Genomic DNA, 12205 nt, shown 5'->3' on the forward strand with positions numbered 1-12205 from the left:
TCACCTCACGAATTCACCAAGTCTTAGTCATTGGAAGTGGTCAAGCAAGGTTGGATGACATCTCCAAACAATGTGGCAGAGGTCAAGTTTTGCCTTATAGAAGATATCCAATTGGATGGCCACGATGGTGCCCTCCACTGTTAGGATTCTTTCATTGTGGGCAGTGCTATTCATCCTTTCTGGCGTAATTTCATCAATCCCCTCATCGTCGTTATGAAAATTTTAAGCATCTTCTGATGCTTCTCCGGTTGGACTTGGAGATGCTTCAGGTGTACTTCTTTCAGCCTGTTTTAATAACTACTGAGTTTGTAGCAACTCCAATTCTTCATGACTTTCAAGTAGGCAATTTATTATCGGCCTCCCTGGAGCGGAGTTTCCTAACATCTTTTCTTAGGTGACCTAACACATCTGAGAGAAGTGACATTCCCAGTAGTAACAGTGGCTCATTATGACAGCAATTCTCACCTAGGTGAGAGAAAAAGCCATTCACTTTTTGGAGGGCATATCAGAAATGGGATTGGGAAGGTGACAAACCACTTCAGTACATTGTATCATGTCAACTTCTCCCCACTTTAAGAATTAAAGGATCTATGTTCATGATTCCATTTCGCTCTATGTTACAGAAATCTTTGACAGTGGCAAGACTAGTGTGAGGTTCAAGGAAACACAGTTCAAGGCTGGCTCAGCTACCTGGAGAAGACATCAAAGATGAAAATTGATTCTAGTTGCTGGTTCTGTCATCTTTGGCATGTGTCTAATCCTCATGATCCTAAGATTGCTGCTCTGTCTCCAAACATTTCATCTATACCTCAAGCAGGAAAATCAGAGAAAAATGAAGGGCAAGAGGACAAAGCCAGCGGAGTTTATCCCCTTTTAAAGAGCTTTCAATAAGTTCCAGGTGGTGACTTCCTCTTACAGCTCATTGAAAAGGTGGGAGATTGAATATTTTAACTGAATACATTGTTGCTCCCAAATAAATCAGGATGCTGTTTATAAGAAAAAGGGAAGAATGGATGATGAGTAGGTGATTAGCAGTGTTTGTCACAATTTCCTTTTTCAGTTCAAGTTACAAATGTTTATTGAGGAACTACTGCACAGACACTGTGCCAGCACTGGGAATATGTAAATGAAGACATGGACTCAGTTCCTATATTAGAATGAAGAACTGCACAGTATCCATAAAGAACTTTCAAATAGTTCAACTTGAGATTCAGAAGAGGAGCGATTTATTTACCTCTTGTCTGTAATTAAGGAATAACATTTTAGCAAACGAATAGAAGTTTGAAGTTTTCAGGAAAACGAACTACAGGAAGAATCATTGGTTAAAAGCCAAATTCACCATGGATTTATTGTGGCTTTCTGGAATTTTGAGAAAATTATTACTCATCATTAGGAGTAAAAAAATGTCTATTTAATAATACACGTGTACCTAATATGAGTGATTTACGAAATTTTTAATCTAACACTGAATTATTACATAAAATAATAATTGGAAAAATCTGTCACTATAGAAATTATTTCTCTTTTCCCTTTTGTAAATTTATTTATCAGAATTCAGAATTTTAATCATTTATGCTTTGACTATCGCAAATTTTCAAGTTCAACATTTTATATGGACAAAGGTGCCTTTGTGTATTCCAGTTCTCCTGTTGGGGGTGACCCTCCTCTATTCTCTGCTAATCCCCATCTCTGGCCTTAAACACCTGGCCTTGAAATTGTTCCCTTACTTATTATTTCCAGCATGTGCTTTGCTTTCTCAACAGATTTTAACACTTAGGGTGCAGAAGTCTTGCTTATTTTTACATATTACCTGGTCTGATGCTCTGACTGTCCCAAGTGTCTATGACAAGATGAGAAATAAACAACTACATGCTTTCTGGGCTGCTGGGTATTATCATATCCATAGATAATTAATTACTGAGGCAATAATCAGGACAGTTCATTTGGTTATTAAAACACTTCCCATTATGTAACTCTTTCCCTGAAGACTTTTCCAAAGTATTCTGAGATTATCGTCTGTGAGCCTCCCAGCAACCCTATGAGAGGAGTGAGGTGGCTGTTTTTGTCTTCATGGTGTTGATCAGAAAATCGAGGCTCAGAGAAGTATAATGAAGCAAGATCACACAGACAGGGAACTGAGTCTTTTTTTTTTTTTAAAGATTTTATTTATTTATTTGACAGAGACAGCCAGCGAGAGAGGGGAACACAAGCAGGGGGAGTGGGAGAGGAAGAAGCAGGCTCCCAGCGGAGGAGCCTGATGTGGGGCTCGATCCCAGAATGCTGGGATCACGCTCTGAGCCAAAGGCAGACGCTTAACGACTGCGCCACCCAGGCACTCCGGGAACTGAGTCTTAAACTCAGCTCCTCTCACCCTCAGTTCACTACTTGGTGCACTACACCAAGATGCTTCAGTCTCGATGTTGGTTGAAGACATACCTTCCCCTTGACATTGTCACTTAGAGGACCCAGAAGCTCCTGAGTCTAACTCCAGTTTGACATGACGAATATGACTGGTGATCCAGGAGACTGCGCCCACTTCTCCTCAAGCTGATGCGTACAACTTCTCAATACCACTTTCAGGGCCATTTTTGAAGTTTAAACACACCTTCTGCTGTGAGTGTACAAGAAGGAGAAGAATGAGCAGACAGCGTGGGAGCACCTTGTCTGATTCTCCCCTAGAGGCCCAAGATCTAACTCCAAAAAAGGAATTCTCTTTGCCTCTTGTCAGAGCTTAGAAAAAAAAAATTAATGGAAGCCCTGGCCATCAAAACACACTTCACACCGTGTTCTTAGAGCTGACTCCAGTTAGCCCTAAGGGAGATTTCCTCGGCAGCCAACCTGTGAGACCAGCCCGCTACACCTTCTGGCCCCAAATGAATCCAACTCCATTCTTCACTTGCAACATGGGCAACACTAAGGAATGAGGAGATGAAAATATTCAGGGTTCCTCTCATTCCAGAATGATTGCAAAACATCTATTTACATTGTGAGAGGAGACTTGGAGAGGACATTTTATGAGATTGTGGTAAATAGGGACAAACAAACACATGGGAAAGATAAAAGAGACAAATGCCATAAGGGAAAATCACTCTAAACCAAAATGTTTGTCTATTAATTAATGATTTAATTTGGGAATGATCTCATAATTTACAATGATCAGAGTTTTGTATGGGAAACAAGTAAAAGGTTTTTCTGCCATTTGATTAAAGCTCAGATACCTTTCTCCCAAAGCATAACCCCTTTGGAAATCTCCCTTTAAAATATATTAAATTTCTGTGCTAAATTAAAGTTCCAATTTTCATAAACAACACATAAGATTTTCTTTTGGAACCCAGTGCCATTTCAAGAATTGTAGTTGAGCACTGCACTGTTAAACTGTTTAGAGACATTTTGACATATGGGGTACCACGAAGAGAAAAGTAGCTGGGAGCAGAGACACCTGGGTTTTTCCTTCTCTTCTGTAAATAAAAGGGTCATCTATGACAAGAGTCTTAACTTTTAAGGTCCAAGTTTTTTCACCTGCAAAGAAGAATGGGGCGGGAGAGGTGGTCTCAAAGTCCTCCCCTTTCATCATTATGATTTCTGGGCTAATAATAACTAACTAAAGAACTGTAGACAAGTAGGCCAAATATCTCCTGGTCAGGCACTATGATTCAAAGCAAAACCAGCACTGGTCCTCTTGCAAGGCACATATCCCTTTTCAGAAACTTCATGGAAATCCTACTTCATGGCTTTAGGTCATTGTTATTGCTTTTTATGCTTTAGATAGACTTTCTACCATTGGCTGAGCCTCTGGGCTCAAGGATTTACTCATTCCCCAATGTTCGTGTTTATACCCCTGGACATGGACATGGCTATTTCCCCTCCACAGCTAAGGTGACAAAATGAATCTTTATTGAGCTTTCTATGTGCCAAGCCCTGTTCTAGGTGCTCAGGAATACAGTGGTGACAAAGCAAACGATATCCCTACTTTCATGGAGTTTCTATTGTAGAGTAATGAGACAAACGATCAGCAGGGAAGCAAAGCAAACACCAGGTAGAAGTCCAAAGAGTTTGAACAAGAGGATGATGCATTTCTTTCAGGAATTTCTCTTCTCCTTTCCCCTTTCTTCTATATATATATATATATATTATTGTTAATGGCCTGAGATATGGAAAAAGGCATGAAATAAATATCTTAAGAAGTCCCTGGCTTCGTCCCAGTCAGGGTTAGCTAGAGCAGTGCAGGCTCTACAAGGTATGGTCCTGGATAATCCAAAGTTGGGAGTTTACTGGCCAAGGATAATGGTGCAAAAGTGGGACACAGGAGTGAAGGTGAGCCTCGAACGTCCTACATGGGAACAATAAGACAGTCAAAGAACTGTTAACTTGGGATTGTAGTAAATAAATTGGAAAAAAATAAGGAGGTAGTGAGTGGTCAGAAAATGGTAATATTGGTATTAGGATTTCAATTAGAAATAATAGGAGTTTGAACACTACATCAAAAACTAATGTTGTACTATATGTTGGCTAACTGAACATAATAATAATAATAGTGATAATAAAAAGAAATATTAGGAGTGATGACAAGTTTTAGGAAATGACTATGAGAGAGAATAGTGAAAGTTGGGTAGAGGCAGTGATTATTACAAACCAGAAGGTCAAGAAATTCAGAGGCCAGGTCCATGAGGGTATTCAAGTTCCTAAGAATAAAGATAGGAGCAGTGGAGAAGAAGTGATGGAAGCAGTGGTCAAAATCGTTAATGAATAAAATAGGGTCATTGGGGTATCAGGAGGTTAAAGAAGACAGGCTTTGGGCAGTAGCAGACAGGAGCAAAGTTTTGGAATTGGCAATGAGAAGAAGGATCCCTAATCTAACCTCCAGGCTCAGTGGCATGTGGGGTCACCATCCAGTGGAAAGAGTGTTATCAGGTCAAGCCAGGCTTCCATTAGAATAAAGATGAAGGAAAGATCAGTGAAGGTAGAGACTATCAGAGATTTTGTAGATAACCGATACTAAATTCTAGAGGGCATAATGGAAGTCTTGGAAGATGCAGAATTTGTCTCAGAATAAGGAATGTACAAAGAGGTATTGATAATGAGGCCAGAATTTTGAACTTGTCAAGAAGGATGTAAGGAATGATGGAATTTATCTTGATAATCTCTTAAAGGAAGATCCAGGATCAGACTTAATTACCACCATCTTGGGGGTCTGGCTTCATAGGCCATCTGTAGCGGCAAGACTAAGATGCGCAGGGGAGGGGTGGTCTTTCTAGGAGCAATTTGAACTTTGAGAAGAAGAGCAGAATGGAGGAAGGTGGTCTTAACAAAATAATGGGAAATCAGTAGGTTTCTCTAGAGTCCTATAAGAGAATCATTTTGGAGCTGACCCTGCTCCAAAGAGAGATATTTATATGAATTTCTGAGGGTATAAACAAGTACTAATGATAATACGGCATGTCCTGGCCTGCTAAAATGCCCCAGTTAATCTCGCCATCTCTTCCAACTTAAATACCACATATTCAAAGACTAACTGAATTATTGAAAGATGTTAAAAAGATATCTCACACTTGTAAAGTGCTTTATAATTTCTAAAATTCTTTTTAAAATATATTTTACTTATTTATTTGAGAGAGAGAGTGAGATAGAGAACACTAGTTGGGGGGAGGAGCAGAGGGAAAAGCAGATTCCCCGCTGAGTAGGGAACCCAAAACTGGGCTCGATCCCAGGATCAGGGACCTGAGCTGAAGGCAGCCACTCAACCGACTGAGCTACCCAGGCAATCCTGTAATTTCTAAAATTCTTTAATATACTTTATCCCACGTGAGCCTCCTGACAATTCCAAGTTTGCAGGGCGAGTATTTTTTTCTCCATTAGATCTAGAAGAAAACTGAGGGCCAGAGAGGTTAGTTGATCTGCTTGAAAGCACACAGCTAGGTAACAGGAAAGCCAGGGCTAGAAGTTAAGTTTCCTAATTTCATGTTTGGTGTTCTTTTTGCTCTCGCACCGTGCCTGCTTTCAAAACAGTCTCAATTCAGCTCCACCCCAGCCCTTTTTTGGTCTTCCTGTCCAATAGCTGTCCTGGAAATTCTTGTAAATATCTTAGGCATCACCTTTTCCTGGGATTGGTATTGTCAGATGCAAACTATTTTTACCATTTTTTTCTTCTGATTTCATAAAACTTTCCATTTCCAAATCACACAGTTCACAGCCCTGTTAAGCAAATGTATCTGCAAAAAGTAATGTGAAGTAAATCAGCTGAATTAAAAAATTCCCTGCTTTCGATCTCTATTTTTTTTGGCTCAGAACATAAGCCGTGGAAATTCCAAGACTTCCATGTAAAAAAATTAGAAAAGCTTGCTTGTGATTTGCCACAATATAGCTAAAATGGGACTTAAGGAGAATATCCTGTTTTTGAAGACTTTGTGCCAGGATAAATAGGGTAAATACTAAACGATTAGAACGTTTAAAAAGGAAATTGTAACACAAATATTACATTGTCCTTATGGAGATTAAAACATTTTCTAAAAATTCCCTAGGCAGTCATTTAAGAATCCAAAAGGGAAAATAAATAAATGCCAAAGGGAATAAATAAATAAGTGAGGAGAAATGCTGGATGCAAAAATAAAAGTAGAAAGCTTAGACCTAAAAGATTTCCCATTGGGAGGATTTGGGCGCCTAAGGTCAGTGGACTCCATTATTTCCCCCATTCCAGGGCTGAGGCCATGTTTGTGCCAGATGTCAGGAATTTTCAGAAGCCAGCAGGCACCAGGCAACCTGACATTTTCCATGACTTTCAGGATTCTACAGGAGAAATGATTCAGGCAGCAATTTTAGTTTCCTCTCAGGGCTGTTCTTTTTTCAAGCAACTGCTATAACACCAGTTTTGGGTTTTGTTTTGTTTTGTTTTGTTTTCAGATTAGCAAACTGGACAGAACTTAAAAGTGATTGTGCCATGTAACTAACTCATCTTCAAAGCAGTGAATCCAGAAAGACCACCGTGAAGGTCTATTGGATGAAAGTTCCAAGACTATAAATGACATGTTCGTGTTGGAAGAGATCTGAAAATCATCTAATCCTGTGGTTCTCAACCAAAGAGTGGTGAGCACGTGCAAGCGCCAGGAACAATAATTAATCATTAATAATGATGTGTTGCCATTTGAAAATGATTTTTTCTTAAAAAATAGATTAGATTGCAGGTGATTCCCATGACAAACGCATCATGCTTCCTCACTTGCATTCTGAAGTGCTTTCCTGATCAGAAGTAAAGAGTGGGATTACAGCCAGTTTGCCTTGGATTGCTCATAACTCTTGGTCTATCTTATCTATGACAGGGTGAGTAAGATAACCAACATGGTGCTAATTATTCTAGTTGTTGCAATTCAGAAAAAAAAAAAAAGTACCTGCCAAAGTATTTGTTTTGCATCTCTGTGAAATATTCATGGGTTTCACCCAAACCTGGGTCTGTGAATGTCAAAGTCATCCATTCTATACTATTGTGAGAAAAATTCGAGTTCTTCTGATCAAACCCAACCCCATCAGATGTCATGCAGGGTTCAGTGACTGCTAGAATCATGGTGAATAGCAGCAAAGCCAGGGCTGGAACTCAAATCCTAAGAGACCTCTCTTTCCACCAATCGGTGATGACAGCACAACATCTGCCTTTAGGGTCACACATGAAAAATAAAATGATTTTTGAGTAGTTCCATTGAATGTCACCAGGAAAAAAGAATGCACGGCCATTTTAAAAAAGATTTTATGTATGTATGTATGTATGTATGTATGTATGTATGTATTTGAGAGAGAGAAAGCACGTGGGCAAGTTGAGGGAGGGGCAGAGGAAGAGAATCCTTAAGCAGACTCCCGCTGAGCTCAGAACTCCAAGCCAGCTTGATCCCACCACTCCTGAGATCATGACCCGAGCAGAAACCAAGAGTCTGACACCTAACCCTCCAAGCCACCCAAGCGCCCCAAAATGCATGACCATTTTGAGGAAAAGGACATAAAAATAATTCTTTAAAGATCAGACGTGCAAAAAAAGTAAAACAGATAATAATAAACTTACACAACGTAGCATTTGATTTGTTGTGGAAAAGGAGAGTAACATCTAAAATATTTCAAAAATTAATATCTGGCAGCCACAACACATTCTTTCTCTGTCGCACTTAATAAGTCTATTATCTAAATCATTCCCACATTATCCCTGGGAGATAAGCCCATTTTACAGAATGTAAACAGCAAAGAAATTGTGTCACGGTTTTACAGTATTATACAATTGGAGGCTGTATAGTACAGCAAACTAATTCCACCTCGTGTTTTTTGAGCAACCTCAGATGAGTTACTTTGCCTCTCTAGGCCTTGGTTTCCCCATCTATAAAATGGGGATAAAAAAATATCACCTATCCAGTGGGATTATCTCAAGGGTTGCATGAGCTATTACAAGGTGGAGTGAATAACATGTTTCATGGTAAACAGAAAATAATAAATATCAGATCTCCAGAGAGAAAGGGAGATCGTATCTGAACTCTGATTGGAGATCTTTCTCTATTGGATTCTGCTGAAAACTGATAATGCACCATTCAAAATACGTCAATCTTTTTATTATTTTAGGCCAATAATGTGAACCAGACTGTCTATAGTTTGGGTCACGAAGAGAGGAAGAATAGAGAAATTGAGTGACTAAATGTGTTTGTCCCATTCTCCATTTTCTCTGTTGCTGGGGTGTGTGTATGTGTGTGTGGTGATTATTATTGGAAAACAGAATTTTCTGGAATCCAGAACAGAAGGTTGAGGCATCATCTCAAAGGCTACCCATCACATACTGTAACCTGGGGACGAGGCTGACACGGAGCGATTCAGATCACTGTGTCAACACCGGGCAAATGATGTTCTAGAACAGTGGTTTTTCAAGTGTGGTCTCTGACCAGCAACATCAGCTTCACCTGGGCGGGCACTTGTTAGAAATACACATTTTCAGACCCCACCCCAGATCTACTGAATCAGCGACTCTGCAAGGTAGAGGGGAACAGCATCTGTGTGATTCCGATATTCTAAAGTATGGAAACCTCTTCTCCAAAGAGTCTTTCCCAAGGAGATCCCTTTTTCTGCTTAGGCTAGCCAACAAAAGGGACCAGAAACACACAGCTGTGCCTAAACTGCTTCTTAGCGTAGAGCCTCCATATGGGTTAGTAGTTTTGTTCTGGAGAAGATGAACCATAGAAAAATGTGTTAGGATGAAAGGAAACAGTACTTTGTGTTCTTGATCCAAAAAATTCAAAAATGAAGGAAAAAAAGAGTCATAATATTCTAAGTTCTCGTTGTAGTTTGCTTTTCCTGTAGGTTTAACGTTTAATAACTTATGAACTGGACAAGATCTTGGCATTTCTCTAGTCCAACTAAAGCCTCAAAGAGCCATCATGTTACCAAATAAGGCGGTCTGCACCAGAGAGCACAATTAAAACTCAGGCCTCTGGCCTAAAATTAACTGTTTTTCCAGTGGATTAATATACTATGCTACTTTTTGAAAAACAAAAATGTCATGGCAACTGAGGGAAGCTAAAAGAATTTTTCTTCAAAAATTCGAATCTGACCAATCACTTAACCCAGTTTCCCAATGCCTGTCTTACAGGCAAAATACTTGCTCAAGTGAACAATGGCGCTGTTATTGTCCCTAAGGGGCTGATTATCCAAAAAGTTATGGAGGAAATTGTCCTGAATGTTATGGGGTTAAGCAGTGAGTAGAAGGATCAAAAAATGGCGGGGGAGGGGATGAGAATCTCCTAGGTAAAGGCTTACAGTGTTTAAAAACTTCCCACTCCCCAAACATGCACTTGCATCCCAGGAGACTCTAAGAGGGGTGTCCTTCTCCCTCCCCTCAAGTTGAGATTAAATCACTGCTCTTGAAGGAGTAAGTTTCCACTGTGAATTATAGAATGCATTCTCCCTTGTAAGAGGACACTGATTTAGCATCAAAGTTCAAAGCCCCTGTAAAAGATAGAAATGTCTGTGTAAGAATGTCTGGAATGACTGTATCAGGCTTTCTTGGGGACTGAGAACTTCACATTGATAGGAGAGGCATTGCAGTGTGGTTATTGGAGCTGCCATGTGACGGTAACAGAAGAATGTGGGGGTGTTGGGTGAAACAAATTAAAAACAAACAACATGATATACACATAACTGAGTGAATTACAAAATATGGTCGTCCTAACACTCAGATAGTCTATCATTAAGTATTTACAAATTATTCTCGAGGAATCAATCGTAAGGTAGCTCTGCACTATTTTCTTTTCCCAGCAGATCTAAACCCAGTCTCTCTTTCCACAAGCCCATGACATCAAAGCCTTCCATATGTTTCACATACAAAGGGTACTAATTCAAAGCTTCACCGCCCTTTCCTTAACAGATCTTGAAAAGTCAGCCATCTTCTTAGAAATTCACCTCTAAGACCTGTGTCAGCAAGTTGTATGCATTTGTCCCTGATTTTAACACAGAGGCACTATTTTTAGTACACCAGAAAACAGTTAAATGAGATCTCTAGCATTGCCGTTGGCCAACAGGGAATTTGTATATCCCACATCACTAACCTAGCTCGGTGAGCTGCTAGTTACACATATCCACAAAGGAGAGAGTGGTTAGGCAGCCCACAGGAAATATAACGCAATGAATCTAACCCACTCTCTAGTGGTCAGGATAGGACAAGTTTGTGGAGGGAATGTGTTGTGGTGCAAAGAATAGAGAAAATTCCTGTACTCAGAAGAGAAAGGTCTGCTCTTAGTAATGTCTGATCACCCCATTTATTCACCAACCTCACATGCAAGAAAAAGTGGCACCCCCCCCAAAAAAAACTTGGAATGTTTCAAATATATTCTAACCTTAACACCAACAATTCTACTGCTGGAATAGAATTTTACAATCCAAAGAGATTCTCACACAGGTCCTTAGGGGTCATATAGATGGATATGGACTTCAGCATCCTCTGGGGTGACACAACCAGAAGAAATCTGGGTTCACATACCTGAGAGAGTACACAGGGAAAATTATTTATCATTATGTAAATTTATCATAGAGAAAATGTACACATTGTGTGGTGGTTTAGAAACAAGGTTCTAGGGGTGACTGGGTGGCTCAGTCAGTTAAGTGTCTTACCTTTAGCTAAGGTCATGATCCCAGGGTCCTGGGACCGAGCCCTGCATCAGCAAGGAGCCTGCTTCTCCCTCTCTCTCTGCCACTCCCCCTGCTTGTGCTTTCTCTCTCTCTCCGTCAAATAAATAAAACCTTAAAAAAAAAAAAAGAATCAAGGCACTATGTATACAAAGTGAGATGATGAATCTTAAATATATGGTTCGGACTATAAGACAATTTTTAAATAGATATATAAAACACGATGTTATTTATGTAAATTAAATGTACACAAAACCATACCCATTTTGCAAAAACATATGGGATAAAAGATACACATCTAATACATTAGAATGGCTACCTATGGGGAGGTGGAATGGGAATGAGGGATAGAAATAAAATGGAACAATTTTTTAAACAGAATAGGAGTCTTGCTTTGACCAGTGACGATCATATGCCATGAAAGGAGGAAATCATTAACTCAATCTTCTGCATCTGATATCCAGAAAAAGAAAAATAATAATAATTATTTTTTATAATATCTTTTTATTGTTATGTTAGTCACCATACAGTATATCCTTAGTTTTTGATGTAAAGTTCCATGATTCATTATTTGCGTATAACACCCAGTGCACCATGCAATACGTGCCCTCCTTAATTCCCATCACCAGCCTATCCCAGTCCCTCACCCTCCTCCCCTCTGAAGCCCTCAGTTTGTTACACAAACGATATTTGTTAAGATAATTGCTGCCCTGCTGCTCCAAACTCTTTATCTCTTTCTTTCAACTCCTCATTGAGGAACTTCCCTTCCTCTGATCCTCATTCATCAACAATAGCGATCCTGCCATTAGAGAACTAATATGAATAACTCCTTCATATTGTTTCTTGTGTCCCGTTGTCTTATTCACCTGAATACAATTTTTTATTACTAGATAGAAAGAAATGCTTGAATAAAATAGCCTGTCCCTTTACGATGGATTTAAGGCCAAGGCGAATGGGAGAACTATTTGGGAGCATAGGGAGCACTCCACGGGAGCTAGGTCACAGACATCAAAGGTCCTCAGAGATCTGTGACCGTAAACTGAAAATTTGAATCAGATCTCATCTG

The 12205-nt window shown here is 39.6% G+C and overlaps 1 long non-coding RNA gene across 1 annotated transcript; it reads right to left on the reverse strand.

Annotated features, from left to right (window-relative positions):
* Positions 1–2271: 2271 nt before the first annotated feature.
* Positions 2272–11165, reverse strand: LOC103669328. Its single transcript, XR_570237.1, has 3 exons — positions 11125–11165; positions 10851–10993; positions 2272–2611 (listed from the first exon to the last, which is right to left on the reverse strand). It is a non-coding gene; the product is annotated as an uncharacterized LOC103669328 (long non-coding RNA).
* Positions 11166–12205: the final 1040 nt, after the last annotated feature.

The sequence above is a fragment of the Ursus maritimus genome, unplaced genomic scaffold, assembly GCF_017311325.1.
Source record: "Ursus maritimus isolate PB19 unplaced genomic scaffold, ASM1731132v1 scaffold_12, whole genome shotgun sequence".
Taxonomy (NCBI): Eukaryota; Metazoa; Chordata; class Mammalia; order Carnivora; family Ursidae; genus Ursus; species Ursus maritimus.